This window comes from Cryptomeria japonica, chromosome 11 (assembly GCF_030272615.1).
Source record: "Cryptomeria japonica chromosome 11, Sugi_1.0, whole genome shotgun sequence".
Classification (NCBI taxonomy): domain Eukaryota; kingdom Viridiplantae; phylum Streptophyta; class Pinopsida; order Cupressales; family Cupressaceae; genus Cryptomeria; species Cryptomeria japonica.
The window spans coordinates 392,011,031-392,027,732 of NC_081415.1; the positions used below are offsets into that span (position 1 = coordinate 392,011,031).

General features: G+C 37.1%; 1 protein-coding gene across 1 annotated transcript in view; it reads left to right on the plus strand.

The window, feature by feature from the left end:
- LOC131071601 (enoyl-[acyl-carrier-protein] reductase, mitochondrial) overlaps nt 1–16,702 on the plus strand; it is a 203,356-nt gene that overhangs the window by 24,973 nt on the left and 161,681 nt on the right. The window lies entirely within an intron of this gene.

The following is a 16,702-nucleotide window of genomic DNA, read 5'->3' on the forward strand; positions in this document are numbered from 1 at the left end:
TCACAACCCACGTCCAACTTAATATAATGTCTTTTAATGATGTCCAATATGAAGGCTGAAAATCTACCCAAAATATTTGAAAAATCTATGGATCCAAAGCAAGAACTACTCCTCCATACATGGCTTCCCAAACTTCCTAGCAACCTTCCGAACTCTCAAACTTAGTAATTTGTCTTGCCTAACAAGACTTCGCAACCTTCCAAACTCTCAAAGTTAGTAATTTGTCTTGCCTAACAAGACTTCACAAGTTACAGTAACCTTCAATCGTTGAATCCAAGTGAGAAACCTAAGTGATTTCCCTGCAACCAGCTAGGGAGGACATTTTGCCACCGCAACTGATCTTCTCCCAGAGGCTTTTAGTCCCCAAGAAGACTGAGACGAACCAAGTTCAATCCCATAGAACCACAAGGGTTTCATAAGAGAATAAAATAATCTGCATACCAAAATGAGCTCTTTAAATCTCCTCCTATGCTTAAACTTTTCGGAAGATATATTGAAAAACTTAACCTTTTAATAAAATAACCCCTTTTTGGCTCCAAATGACCCTTTTTATGAAATAATAATTATATTTGATATGCAAGGTCCCTTTTTCAAGTGTCCATGATCAAAATTTTTGAATTCCCTTTTTGACGAGTCATACACTAAGTTGCTTTTTAAATTATTTTATAAAATTAAGCGACCTTAGTGAAATAACTAAATTAAAGCTCAATAATTCACTTGAGTTGTGGAAACCACTAAACAACATTAGAATCAAAATTTGACTACACTGGAATGATATTGATGATGAATTATGAAAATCGGGGTCGACCAGGTGACTTTCTATAAATAGACACTCTCTCCAAGAATCTTGGAGAACACACCAGAAGTTGGAACTCACTTTGGAAAGTGTCATAGGAGTTGTCAAGACCAACTGAGCTCACTGCCAACAACAAACATCCCTATAGAACATAGCTTGTATGCTCAAAAAACCTGGAGTTCCCCTTATCAAACACCAAGTTGTTTTGGCCAAAATAGGAGCTAGACAAAAGCTGGCAAAATCAGAATAGCTAAAAATCGGTACATTACATCAAAACCTAAGATGAGCAAAGGACTATGCCTAGTGAAGCCTAAAACAATCTACACTCAATGAGGAGTAACTTACATGTTTTAAGAATTGTTCAAATGAGTTGAACCAAACATTTTCAGTGCACCCAACATTCATTTAACCATGATTAACATTCATAGTACTGTACAATCAATTTTAACCACAAGCATGCTATAACTCATAAGCATAGAATCCTCTTCTAACAAGGCAACTACAAAATACACATAGAGCACAAGTTCGTAGTAGAATGTAGAGCTAAGTAAGTTTGACATATACCATTTGATTTTACATAAGCAAGGCATCAATATCATCTACTAGCATCCATCCACACCATAAAATCAAAATTGAAGTAGGTTACAATCCACAAAGCATAAACATACTTCAAATAAATCAAAAGTTCCTTTTTATACAAAGCAATTAATCATTGCTATTACATTCAAATGATCTCATCATCCAACATTCATATAGGCACTTATACTAAAATAAAGAATTCCATTTACAACTTTCAATTACAATAATACCACTTAATTACAAGATATACAAGTAGTTGAAACTACAAGAGTTCCTACTAAAATGCAAATGATATCCAAAAGACTTGAACTTCTCCAAGCTTGATTTTGCAACCACAGTCTTTACCATCAACTTGTCTACCTCTTGACCAATGTGGGACCTTGAAGCTTTCTCACTTGACTAAGAGATGGACAATTCCTGGACAACATTCATGCGCACACCAAGCAAGATGGAGTCCAACAACCATACAACTCACTCATAGACACACTCACATAGGCTTATCAATTCACAAGATAGGGTCTCACAATGAGATTTGCGAACACACAAGGAAGAGTCATACCAATCTAGACAAGGGGTGCCATGAGCCATCACATTAGGTCATCCAAGATACAAAGTGAAACATGAGGGCATGAAATACCTTGAGTGGACATTGTTTTTAATGGATGTCACTCAATCCCTACATCTCCATCAACACAAATTATAATCCAATGCTGGGTAGCAATATTGAGTTTATTATTTTCTTATCTTATTAGGTTAATTCTAATTTATTTTATTAGTTAAAGTGTTTAATCCCATACTTACCGCATCTAGAGTCCTTTCAGTAGATTGCAATTTGGAGCACTCCATGCCTACCCATCTTTAACTCCCAATTATGCATAGGAAGGCTAGATTACTCACAAATTCATAGCCAAAGAGAGAAAATGGTAAAAAATGGTGACACACAAATCCTAAGCACAAGTACTTCATTTCCATGGCAAAAAACATAACTCCACAAAATAGTAACTCAAGAAAAGAATTGAATCCCAAAATTTATTAGTTTTTTACTATTCATAGAAAACACATAGGACTCCTTTAAAGGCTCATACAAGATTTTTCTCCAAAATTGAAAATACTCTCAAATGAAAACAAAAAGCACCCTTTTACATGAAATATCATTCAAATTTTATTGAAATGGTAGAGAAAACACAAACAAAATTAGATCACACCATTGCTAGATAGAAATACCATAAAATAATATTTGATTAAATTGTGTAGGATTATATTCACATGAGATTTTTAACATTGCAATACAATTGGATTTTTTAAAGCCTTTCATTTTGCATGCTAACTTATTTACAGGAATGTAACTTCCAAAACTAAATTAACTTATTAATTTACTAACAATAAAATAACTTATCTAAATATTTATAAATTAACATTTATATGTTAATTTGTTTTATTACTATTATCTAAACTGTAAACTAATTATGATGTAATAAATCCAACCTTCTCCCTCTTATTACATCAATCCGAACAAAGGATGGGACTCTACAAGGACTGAAAATAACAATCCTCTCAGAGACTTTGATGAAGTGCCTTTACCAATTTTCCTTGCTCACTCAAGAAGCACCAAATTGACTCTATTTGTGGATATTCTGACTATCAAACTTGCAAAACCTCTATAACATGAGAGAACATAAAATATTCCCATCCTCCAATCACGATGAGAGAACTCTCTTCCAAGAGCCCACATCTCCTTCAAGTGTGTCAATATCCCTCCTCTAGTGCTGCACAATGAGAGAAGAACTCTCCTTCGAGGTGTCAATACCTTCCTCAAGTGCTGTGGGAACCGATCCTTCCTTTGTTGTACAAAAAAAATTAAACCAAATGTGAATACATTATTGCACTCACAAGCAAGAAATGTTAAGAAAAGCCAAGACCCCCTTTGCTTCATCAAGGGACACAACCATGAAATGTGCTTCTCATGCAATGTATCATGTAACACCACCAAGAAACCCTAGAGAATTAGGCTAACTAACAAACTATAAAACATTTAGGGATATTTCTTTTTTAAAATAGATATAACATCACATTTAAAACCTAAAGAAGATGCATATAACATATTAACATGATTGCATAACATTAAGCACAAGCGGAAATAATCTTATAGCATTAACTACCATTCCCTAGGGTATCCTATTGACATTATTGAAAAGCAACAAATAAAGTGATACATGATACATTCCCTTCTTGATCTAATTGCTAACATTACACATAGCATTTGAATGTACTCATTTAACCATAGAGAGATAACCATGAGACTTTACATAAACTAGCACTTTTAAGATATTTATTTCATTTTAATACACCATTATCAAATGTTCCTAAGCTATTAACACAATGAATCTATACATCCCTAAAATATAGCCGATACCAATATGGCAATGAGCAAACATATGTAAACATCATTGCACTACATATTGCATCTTATGCATGGTTTACATCATAGATATACATCAATCATTACAAATAGAATGTCATGATACATTGGTTACATGAATGATATCCAAATTACATAATACATAGGTATTTCTTTTACATATATCAAAGATCACATTTACACCATGAATCCATATCACTGGAACTGAAGAGAAGTAGGAACATCCATCACGCTCATGAACATCCACAAGATATCCCAATGGAAGAACGCATCAACCACCCGACCATGTGAAACCAAAATGGTCCATCCCCCATGCTCTAGAGAATGACATAAGGCCCCCCACACACACCAGACCTAGGCCAACACCTTTACATCCAAGGGAACATAAAACATAGGCATGACATAAACAAACTAGTCTAAACAACATAAGACATAGGCTCAATCACAAAACATAGACTCACCAGAGACTTTCACACAACACAGAGGTTGAGGTCCTAGGACACACATAGGGAAGAGTGTCATCACATGCCATCAAGAAGGGTTTCCCTGGTAATCTCTCACTAGACCCTGGCGCCCAAGTGACACCCATGCGGAACCAACTCATCCTTTCGTGAAGACAAGGAAGAACGGCCATGCCAACTAGCCTTCACAAACTCATCCTAAGCCCAAAGTAGCACTCTAGGCCTGAGTGGGACAACGTTCTTATCTTGTAATGTGAAAACTACCCAACCCCTAAATTCATTAATTATGATTTTCACTTGATTAAGGAAACTTCCAATGAGATTCCCTGACAGCCACTTAGGGCCTTGACACCCACTTGGAAGCCACTCCCCCTAACATGCTCCTAAAATCTAGGGTTCAAACATAATCATAAACATAAAAAGGATCTCATGAAACCACCTAAAACTTAAATACATTGGTCTTATATCAGAATCTGAACCACAACATCATCTCTGATCCATAACTCATTACTCAATGCCAATTGCTCACAAGCATCATCATGAATGCAGAATCCAATAAGCCATAGTGGACGACACATGTGAAAGAAAGGAAAACACAAATCCATCACAATCATTCATTCAAGCTTTGAAAAAACACAATAGAAAGTTATAGACCCCCCAACAAGCCTCTGGTACGATCTCAACTGACACGGATCCCAAAACTCAATCCGGGAATCAAAAATTGAGAATTAGCACTTTTTCTCCATGAAACGACACATTTGTCAATTCTTTTAGCGCTTTGGTTAGTTCTTTTAGTGCTTTTGTTAATTCTTTTAGCGCATACACTAATTCTTTTAGCACTTTTACCCTTTGTTCTGGCACATTCACAACAGAGACAAGATTACGACTCTGGGTCAACTTTGAGCCCACCAACGGACTCCAGAATGGCACAAATCCCAAAATCCGACTCATACCCATTTGAGATGGGTGATTTTCCTACCTGTTGTGACGTTTTCACACATCGCCCCATTGCAAATGGGGACCCTTGCTTTTTTTGCTTTTTAGGGTTTGTTTTCTAGGTCTTTTAGGGTTTTGTTAGTTAGCCTTTGCATTTTGAGTGCTGTCGGGGAGATCAATAGGATAGCAGGTCCTGCTGGAGTGAAGTCCTGATCCTGAAATTTGGGTAAGTCTGAAAGTCCTGATCCTGAAATTTGGCTAAGTCTGGAATGTCCTGATCCTGAAATTTGACTAGTCTGGAAACTGAAAAACCTCAAAAAACTAGATTTTGCAATATAACTCCTGGAGGTCTGAAACTACTCTCAAACATCCTGAAAGTATATATGGAATATAACTTAAAGTATAAGTGACATTTCCTTCTATCTTTCCCACTTATACTTAAATGTTATATTCCATAAAAATTATCCTGATGGAGAGTTCAAAAAGTCAAATTTCGCTCCTGTCCTTCACTGAGGATCCAGAGCGAAAAGCGCTCCTGTCCCTCTCCAAGGGTCCAAGGCGAATCGCTCATGTCCCTCACCAAGGGTCCAGAGCGAAAAAGCTTAGTGGAGTCATTCCTATCCTTGTTTGGACAAATTGAGACATCAAAGGCATGAAGGAGGACGTAATCAACCCATTGAAGATAGTTTTGAAAGTTAACAAGGCATAAATGAGCTCATAAAGGCCAGGGCGCTCCTGTCCCTCTCCAAGGGACCAGAGCGATTTTCCCTCAAGACAAGTTTTTGGCAAAAGGAAGGCAAGTTTCGCGTTTGAGGTGGGTGAAGGAAGATGCAATCGATCCGTTGAAGATAATTTTCGAAGCTAGCAAAACACAAGTGAGCTTATAAATGCAAAATCGCTCCTGTCCCTCTCCCAGGGACCAGGGCGAAAAACACATTAGCTAACCTTCCTCTCCAAATTCGGACGAATCCAATTCAGGACGCAAGGTCAAAATGATGTTTAAAAGGTTTCACGGAGGAATGAAGTAGCAAAGGCCATCAAGTTGATGAAAAATGGCTAGGGCGCTCCTGTCCCTCACCAAGGGACCTGAGCGAAATTTTCAAAATACTTAATTACCTAGCATTGTGAAATACTATTTCTTGCTTCCAGGACTCAAGATGAAGGGGGGAATGATATTCTACGTCTAGAAAGTGATTCAAGGTTGATACGATTAAGAATTTGTGCAATAAACTAAAAGGCGCTCCTGTCCTTCAGTCAAGGACCAAGGCGATATTCATTAAAACAATCATTTCCTTCCAAGACCACGCCAAGGCAAGGTTGTGCAAAGTCAGAAATGCCTTTAAGAAGATGGTGAACAAAGAAATTACCCCAAGAATCAATAATCTTAGGCTCAAATACAAAAATCGCTCCTGTCCTTCACTGGAGGACCAGGGCGAAAATCCTTAGAAGAGCTCGTTTTGTCTTGAGAGGGCGAATTGAACATGCATAGGACGAACAATAATGACCATTGCCTACCTCACAACTTGCATTGGCGATTGGAAAAGACAAAAACAAAGGGCAAAAGGCAAAATCGCTCCTGTCCCTCACCAAGGGACCAGGGCGAAAATGGTTCTAAGGAGCATTTCTTTCCAAAAATTGAATAGATCAAACTCAAGATTTCAAGTAAAATGCCATTTTGGACGTCCAGGATGAAGTGTTGAACGTGAAAAACAAGAATTGGAAGGCTAAAGTGTAAGGGCGCTCCTGTCCCTCTCCCAGGGACCAGAGCGATCTTGTTGATGTCCATTATCTTGCCATGCCTAGGCGCCAATATCATCTATGACACATTAAATGCCAATTTCGATAAAACCTTGAAATATTTTTGAAATTAAATTGACATTTAATAAGTGCGCAAAACATTTAATAATTAATTTATGCCTTTAAAAAATCGAAATTTTAATTATAAAGGCATTTAAAATTAATCATTATTAATTTAAAAATAAAATTGGGGCGCTTGGGGTATTATTTAATGTTTTTATAAAGTCGGCCTCTTCTTTTATTAAATTTTTATTTATTTTTGGCCTATTTTCCAAGTCGGCCTATGGGAAATTGCAATGGTAAGCGCCTATATAGTGGGGGTATCTTGAGCGATGTTAATCCATCATTCACTCATTCACTCAAGTGCGATTTGGAGAAGAGCAACAAGGTGCGAAATTTGGTCTAGGAAGGAGCGATTTTTGTTGAAGGCCAGAGGTGGAGCGAATTTTCCTCAAGGCGTTGAAGGCTAGAGGTGGTGAAGTTGATAGAAGAAGCACATTTTGAAGACTTCGATCCACATTTTGCCTAGCAAACTTGCTTAATTTTGCCTAGCAAACTTGCTTAATTTTGCATCTTTTCTTAGATTTAGTTCTCAAGTGGAGGTATGGCGAGATTCTCCTAGTCTCAATTTTGAATTTTGAATTTTCAATTTCAAGTGGCTTAGTTAAATTTAGGAAATGATAATTCAAAGATTTATCATGAGGTTTCCTAATTTAAAACTTAAATCCTCTTTCTAGTCTATATTTCCACGTTGCAAAACATGTTACTAATTTTGAAATGTTGTGTAGGTATCAAGATGGCGACTCCCAAACTCGAAGGATCTACAAGTCGGAAGGCTCTCATCAAGGAAAATCAAGCCAGATCAAGGACGGTCTCCTCCAGGACGATCAAGCAAGGACAAGGGCGACCTCCTCCAGTCTAGCATCGACAAGGACGGCCTTCTTTGGACTAACGTCATCAAGGGCGACTTCTCCAATCCAGTATTCCAAGGCAAGGTACATCAATCGTCCTGCACATCAAGGACACAAGAAGTCAAAGCAAAGGGTTCGTTGAAGAAGTAGATAGTTCCAGATGAATTAATTAAAGCTAGCTTCTCAACAACATTAAGTTGAATATCTACCAAGTTACAAGTGTCAGACAAGGTGGCATCCCAGTCATCGCTCCTCCAGTCGGATTGTTCCACCTCCGCATGTCCAGATTCAATGTACCTAACTCATGGAAGGTGGCACAAACTTCTATGTACCTACCCCGGTTATTCATTGTTGGAATTTTCCAGAGAGGACATGTGTCCAAGCAATACAATTTTATCATTGGTCAAGCATTAAATGTTATGTAATGGTTGTAACAAACCCTAATTAGGGTTTTCATTGTTGAATCTTGGCCATTGATCTCAAATCGATCTAAGCCATCGAATTGTATTATGGGCACTATATAAGCCCTGACATTTCATTTGTAAAGGCAATAGAATAGAATAGGAGTTGGAAATAGTTAGAATATAGTTGGAAGAGTTAGAATATAGTTGATAGAATAGCAATTAGAGTAGAGTAGAGAGAGAAGGCAAAGATTGTTGCCAAGATGTTGTTGTAAGAGACTTGTAACTTCATTGAAGAAATGGTGAAATTTATGGGTCGATTCGACAATTTGCATGGTCTTTATACTTCTCATATTTGATTTCATGTTATTAAATGAGTGGAAGAAATGTGCTTGATTGATGGTGGAATTCGTATATCGATACTACTAGCAGTTTGTTGATCGCAAACTTGCCTTGTGTAGTCAACTGGAATCATTCAGCTTAAGCTTAACTTCAATTGTCACTTCTTCATTGATATGCATCAACCTGATGGTGTCTATGCCTGCAGTGATGATTTGAACATCATAAAGCTTTCCTTCGAAGATCGCACTAACCTTGTGGAGATGTTCCTGTGATGTCAAAACAAGACTTAGTTAGAATTTCATCAAAGATCATTCATTGCTCTTACATTCTTAGTGTTAAGATTAGATCTTTTCCTCGCCCTCATCTTTTTTCCTTTTTTTTTAAGTCTAAGCTAGTAAGAGCCTGTGTTCCAGCAATATTCAAAGCAAATCAGAAGTTCAGGCATCAAGTGTAAGTCCCCTTGTGATTCCAGCAAATCACATCATACCACAGAGAGCTTATCCACACGTAGAGACCCTACATCAAAGAACCTTGGAGTCATCCTGATTGATCCTTTTTCGCGATATCTTCAGCAATCAGAGGCTTTATTCAAGAGAGGATAAGGTACCTTTAGGTATTTTATTCTGTGTTTGATAGTGTACAAAATACACGTCAACACTACCCAAAAACATAATTTAACAGACCTTAGGACCAAAAATTCATTTCACAAGACTTTAGACATCGAAAACAGCCTCTTAAAGGAGTGAAGCGAGAGTACCCCAAACAACTATTCTACAAAACAACTAAACAAAAACCCAAAATTTTTCTAGAACTTCAAAAGCATCATACAAACACAATAAACAAATTTTCTCTTTTCTGAAAGCAAAAATACATAAATAAGAGAAAATTATGAAAACCACCAACTTGGAAGAAAAGAAGAATAGGACTTTGGGTTGAGAAGGAAGAAGATCTCGCATGAACAATCCTTGACACGCAAATCAATCCACAACGAATCCAACCTTCTCCAATGCACGCACAACAACAATCCAACTCCGAGAAACACTTCCAATTCACTTTCAAACACACAAGAAATCTCCCTAAAACCCAAAGATTCAAGGTCCAATCTTCAAAACCAAAATGCATATTCTAATACTCCTTTTTCCATCATTTTGATTTTCGAAAACCATTTACAACCCCACACCATGAAGAAAACCTCTTCTCCAAAACCAAAACACCACTCAAGACATTTGAAAACCAAAACCACACTTTCCTCTTGCACTGAGGACACCCTCCATTAGAACACAAGATCACCCCCCATAAACAATTGAAATGAAAAGGCGATAATATCAATTACCAATTACAACTCCCAAAATAAACTTAAAATATAAATAAGTAATTAAATCCATATATAACATAAATGCTTAATTAACATAATCCACAAAAATAATATTAATATTATAATATGAGACTCACCATATAGCCCACATAATTAATTATTCACACATAGGGCTATATGTTATAATATATTTATTATTTACCTCAACCCTATAATATCAAACCAACAATAAAATTAAATAAGATACACCATACTTAAAACCACATAAAACCTAACAAGAAGACTCTAGCCAAGAACATGGGAACTCACAAGACACTGACTAGGGTTAGAATGTGGTAGGGCCTTAGTTTCATCTCCGATCAACTGCCACTGGGATTAAAGGCACAGTTAGACCTGTGAGACCAGGTGGAGTCAATGCCTAGTACCTACATCTTGCATAACACCAAACGTCTATACACAATATATGCATAGCCATAAGATAAACAAATAGGTGGAAGAGAATCACAACATCACACCTTGCTCATAAATGAGTGATGTGACATCGTCCCTTTCACAACCTCAACAGTAAGACCTCATAACAAAGATATAACACCATAGATTGCATCAACATCATTCACATCTAATATAATCACAAAATAAGGGTCAGCACATGACAATACATCATAATAAATGAATGTAAACCACATCACATGATAATGAATAAACATAAATTAACCAAACATAAACCCTAACATCATCATAAGTCTCGAGTATAACATCATCCATCATAGTAACATAATGTATCAAAAGTCATCATAAAGTATCTCAACATAAAGAGTCTAAAACAAGTCCATAAGCATCTATCATAAGCATCATAAAAGGGCGTGTCATTGAAGGGCATTGCATGTCATCTTTGAGTGAGAAGCTAGTTTGAGATGATAAAAATCTTCTGTCCTTCGATGCCTTCAACCTCCAATATGACTTTGTTAGAATTTGTCTGTTGAATCCACCATGAGAGTCTCCAAAATCTCCACATGCCATAAACAAAAAAGGCAAGTAACCTTAAAACAAATAAAAAATGTCCAGCCACTTTGAGCACTAAACATAGATATGAGTTCTTCAAAATATTGATATATCTGGACTATAAATAGACTTCCAAGTTTTTGCTAACAAAACAATCTGCCCCACATGAAATGGAAGAGATATGAGAGCTATTTAAACTTGTCCATTATAATACATTTGATAGTCCATCTTCCTTCAAGTTGTGCAATTTAAGGGCTATAAATGAAAGGCCGACCTCAAATTAAATACTCACAAAATTTCCTTTGTCACTATTCAAATGCATAATTCTACTCTTATATCAATGCACTTTGCCAGATACATGACAACAAAATTACAAATAAATTTGAAAATGCTAGTTGTGTACCATTTTATGCCTAAATGCTCAGGTCACACATCAACTGCATACAATGTACTGAAATTTGCAGATTGTTGCCCCAATTTTCAAACACCCAAATTTTAAGCTTTTGCATTAAAACTAATGTCTGGCTTATCTATAATGTGTACTTTTCAAGAGTTTTCAAGATAGGTAATTATGTAATTTTGGTCCAAGGTCTTCATTTTTGAGCCTTGTCACGGGTTGGTAAACATGTGTCCCATCTTTGTCAACGATCAAATTCATTTTGTACATCCAAGTCCAAATGATCATTCCACGTTCATAAGGTCAAGTTCAGTCTGAGGAGCAAAATTATGGAATGTCCTATGTGTGCTCTGAACTGATCTTTTATATCTTCCAAAACATGAAGAGGATTAAATCTTAAATATTATCCAGTGTCAAGAGAAACCATTGTATGAGCATATTCCTTGTGCCATTCCGAGCAAGGTGACCAATTTTTGCTGTAATCCACTTCACTGTTTTCAAAATTTTAATGCTTTAATATTTATTGGCCTCTGTTCGGAAATCATTAAAATTTTGCCCTCGAAATCTCGTCACGAGCAAATTTTTCCAGAGTTGTGGTCACTACCCCTCCTTAATGCCTGGTCAAAATTTCAAAGCAATTTACCTTGCCAGTCAAAAGTTTGTTCGTTTTCATAAACCGGGTAACTAGGTCATTATGGGAAATATTAAATTATTTTTAAAATAATTTTGATATTCTTAAAATAATGTTATTTATTTCCCATTTAATTTTCATTTACTAATTTGGGAGGGAAATATTTAAAAATCTTTTTATTTGTCTTTCAGCATCCCTTATTATGCTTGGATGCCCAAAATTTATAACTTTTGAAATATTCCTTGTGCCATTCCGAGCAAGGTGACCAATTTTTGCAGTAATCCACTTCACCATTTTCAAAATTTTAATGTTTTAATATTTATTGGCCTCTGTTCAGAAATCATTAAAATTTTGCCCTCAAAATCTCGTCATGAGCAAATTTTTCGGAGTTGTGGTCACCGCCTCTCCTTAACGCCTGGTCAAAATTTCAAAGCAATTTACCTTGCTAGTCAAAAGTTTGTTCATTTTCATAAATCGGGTAACTAAGTCATTATGGGAAATATTAAATTATTTTTAAAATAATTTTGATATTTTTAAAATAATGTTATTTATTTCCCATTTAATTTTCGTTTACTAATTTGGGAGGGAAATATTTAAAAATCTTTTTATTTGGCTTTCGGCATCCCTTATTATGCTCGGATGCCCAAAATTTCTAACTTTTGAACTCAATATGCTCTATTGCTCCAAATTTCTAACTTTCTTACTTTTAAATGTCCAATGTGCTCCAATGCTCAAAAAGTGTAACTTTTGAATCTTGAAAATGTTTAAATGCTTTGTTGTTCCACGAATCTAACTTTTGAACTCTTTGTTGCTTGCATGCTTCAAATTCCTAACTTCTGAAACTTTATGTTTAGATCCTCCAAAATGTTAATTTTTGAACCTCATTATTCTTGAGCATTTTAAAGGGGAAGTATGTTCTCATTTCAGCTTGTGGTGAATTTATAAAAAACAAAACAAGCCTCATAACTATTGTCAAGCACCTTCTTGCCTATGCCAAACTGGGAGTTTATGGACAATGTATGAGCAACCATTAAAGTGTAAGGCAATAAAGGTTTTTGTTAAGAGGTTGTGATTGCAAGTGCCAAGTTATACATGAATGCAAAGTGCGGGATAATAGATTACACACGAGAACTGTTTTATAAGAATGCCTGCATGCCTTCATGCCTGTGGTGACCGTCTCCAAGGCACCCTAATGCCTTTAGAACTGTGGTGATTATGTGGATGTGTTTTCTTCGTGCCTGTAGATCATATAGGAATGCAAATTGTTGAAGAATTGACAAGGCACATGAGCTGTTGATAAAGTGTCTCAAACAAATGTGGTCTCTCGCTGCCATGTTAGGCATTGTTGACGTGTATTTTATACACAATCATACACAGAATAAAATACCGACAGGCATCTTATCCTCTCTTGAGAAAATAGTCTCTAACTGCTGAAGATCTGCAAAAAGGATCAGTTAGATGGACTCCAAGGTTCTTTTAGTGGGGTCTCCACGTGTGGACAAGCTTTTTTAATGGTATGATGTGATTTGCTGTTTCCTCCAAGGCGTCTTACGGATTCCAAAGGCTCGAAGATTCTACTAAACTAAAAGGAGCTTTCAAAAAAAAAAGCAAAAGGACAGGGTTTAAGGAAGTCTAATCTAGCCTAACCCTATGAACGACTTAGCATGAATGAGATTTGGCAAGACTCAACCAACTTCAATTTTGCCATAAGATAACAACTCAATTGAAATTAGGGCGATCTTCTAAGGTAATAATGGTGTTCAATGCATCAAAGACCAAGGACACTACTACGAAGGTACATATCCTAGATACGAAAATGCTTGAAGGTTAAGGACTCAAAATGTTTTCCAGTTGACCACGCAAGGCGTTCCTACAATCAGCAAGAAGCTAGTGGTTTGGATTGCGAATCCTACCAAATATCAAATCTCACACTTAGTCTTTCAAATTAACAAACTACTTTGATTGAGCGTGATTCAAGTACATCCAACAACCATGAAGATAACTTAAGAAATTCGCAACAAAACACCATAACTTCAATATTTTATTGATTTCCAAGTCATCATATACAACAATTGCTTGAATTTCTCTCTTCAAGACTCAATCTTGCTACAAAATAAGAATTGCTTCTAACTCTAATCTCTCTATTTCACTCTTATCTGACTATTCGACTATTAACTATTCACTATTACCAAATGACATGAAAAATGGGGGTATAAATAGCATCCCCAGTTACAATGAAAGGTCCAGATTGAAAATAAATCAATGGACAAGATCATGACACCTAAACCCTAATTAGGGTTTGTTACAAATGACCTCCTTTTTACTGAACAATATTAAATACATAGCCAAATATTAAATTTGGCACAAAAATCTAGGAGGTATCAACCAATGAGAAATAAGATGTCATGTCATCTGCAAAAACCTTTCATCTAGAATCTTATTCCCTTTCCAATTCTCTTTCTTGGCATATGCAATGAATTTTGTCACGATTCCTTCGATTTCTGTGATTGGAATCTCGGGAAGATTCTTGATACTCTCTTCTAAGTGGATGACCTGATCGAATGCATCTAGAAGAGCTGCGTCCCAAGTAGGTTCAAGTTCCTTTGTTCTATCAATCAGGAGCATGGTAGCATACATCTGATCATACTACTCATCTGTAACATCTGCGTCCTTGCGAAAGATGATCTTGATTCTATCCTCAAATTCTTGTATATCCACATCTGTCTCGACCTCGATCCTTCTGCCAAGAATGGTACGAAGTACCTCAAATACTCTGTCCTGGATCGGATTGATCACCTCCTCAACTTGACCACATCTAACACTGATGTCCTCGAAGAGAACACTCTTTATATGGAGTAAGGTTGACCACTGAAACAAACTGTGAGAATCACCTTCTAAGATCCTCTCTTGCGCTAAAATTCTTCTGGATGTGTGTCTTATAATTTTCAAGACAGGGATGACAACGTCCTTGGTATGGGCAAATGCAGCTACTGTTGCCATCAATCTGTGGATTATCTCAAGGACTTGGATAGCCTGATGAATGATCTTCGACATCCTTGTAACAAATTCTATGGCCATTGTATGAGATCTATCCATCCAACTACATGTACGCTGGACCAGGTTCCTGAATCTTTCTGCTTCATTGATCGATTGAAGGGGCAATGCCTGCACTGGTGATCTAACTGGATCCTGACGTCCCAAAGGTTCATTGATGTGACTGAAATATGTCCTCCATGCACCGACCTCTCTCTCAAGCTTTCTATTCTTTTCTACTTCTTCTCTAAGCTTGTCCTTCAATGCCTCAAATGTGTCGGTGGCATCATCTAAAGTTTGCTCTGCTGTGGATGGTCCTAACTCAATAGTCTGTATATGATAGTCTTCTGCTAGGATCTCACCCTCATATTTGTCTGCTGCCGGTGTAGCTATCTGCAGTTTTCTAGATCCAGTCTCATCTCGAATCATCTTGGACATCTTTGTAGCCTTCTTCTTCTCTGTTGTCATATGTGAACGTCCCACAAGGCTCTCTAAATCAATTGCACTGTCCTCGTCCTCAATTACGATCACCTTAGTCAATCTTTCCTTCAACCAATCTGGGATATTCGATCTTGTCTCTTGAACTTGAATTTCTTTATGTACTATTTCTTCTTGTCTGGGAGGAGATGTGACTTCATTATCTTCTTCTAACTCATAATCTTGGAGAGATCCATCTGACGAAACATGTTGTGCCTGTCCTTCCTCCTGCCTGTCATTCTGTACCATCGACTCCATGGACTCTTCCACTCGAACTGTTCTATCTTCTGGTCTGGAAGAAGTACCTGGTGTTTGATCTTTGTTGGCACCTAACTTTTTCTTGGAAGGCTCTTTCTTTTCTGATCTTTCCTTTCTCTTCGAACCTCTCGAATGGAGATTGCCCTCACTGGCACATCGAAGGTTACTTTCACCTGAATTCCTAGGATTAGGATTGCCTTCGCTAACACTGGCTCCACCTTCGGCTGGTTTCTCTTCCAAAGTAAAAGACATAGCTATGCCTTGTTCTCTCAACTTTTGATGCTGAACGTCTACCCATCTGCGAGTACAAGACAAGACTGGTGCCATCAAATCATCTAAATCCACGGCCTCGGGCTCATTCCAATTCAAACTTATTGTTTTGCTTTCTCTATCATATGAAGACTGGATGTGCCTGCCGTTGTCCTGAGCTTGGTCGGCCACTCTGTAAATCCTGCATTTCCTGATGAAATCCAAAGGCAATCTAGAATGTATCTTTCGTTTCACTTCGAGATCATCTAGGAGGTTCATCATAAAATCTTCAATCTGGTGCTCATGTCTAAATCTTCTACCGACTGTCTCCTCTAAATGTCCATGGGGATCAAACCTATTCCTCCAAGCAAAAGATGAAAAAGAATACAAGGCTAACTCCTTCTCTGCGTCATCCATGGCTAAGATATTAGGACATACCTCAACTGAATTACCCAAAATAATAGGTACCTGAATTCCATTCTGATGTCTATGTCTGAATGCCTTCACATATGCTGCCAACTGCCTTGTTACTTCAAGTAACACAATTCTGTCTGTCGGGTACCTCGGCAACATGTATGGAGGTAAAGGACATCCATGCACTCTAATGTAAGTGAACTTGGGAAACTGAATGAACCAAGCACCGTACCTCTTGATGAATTCCTGGGCATCCTGAGATAATCTGTTGTAGATCCCTCCTT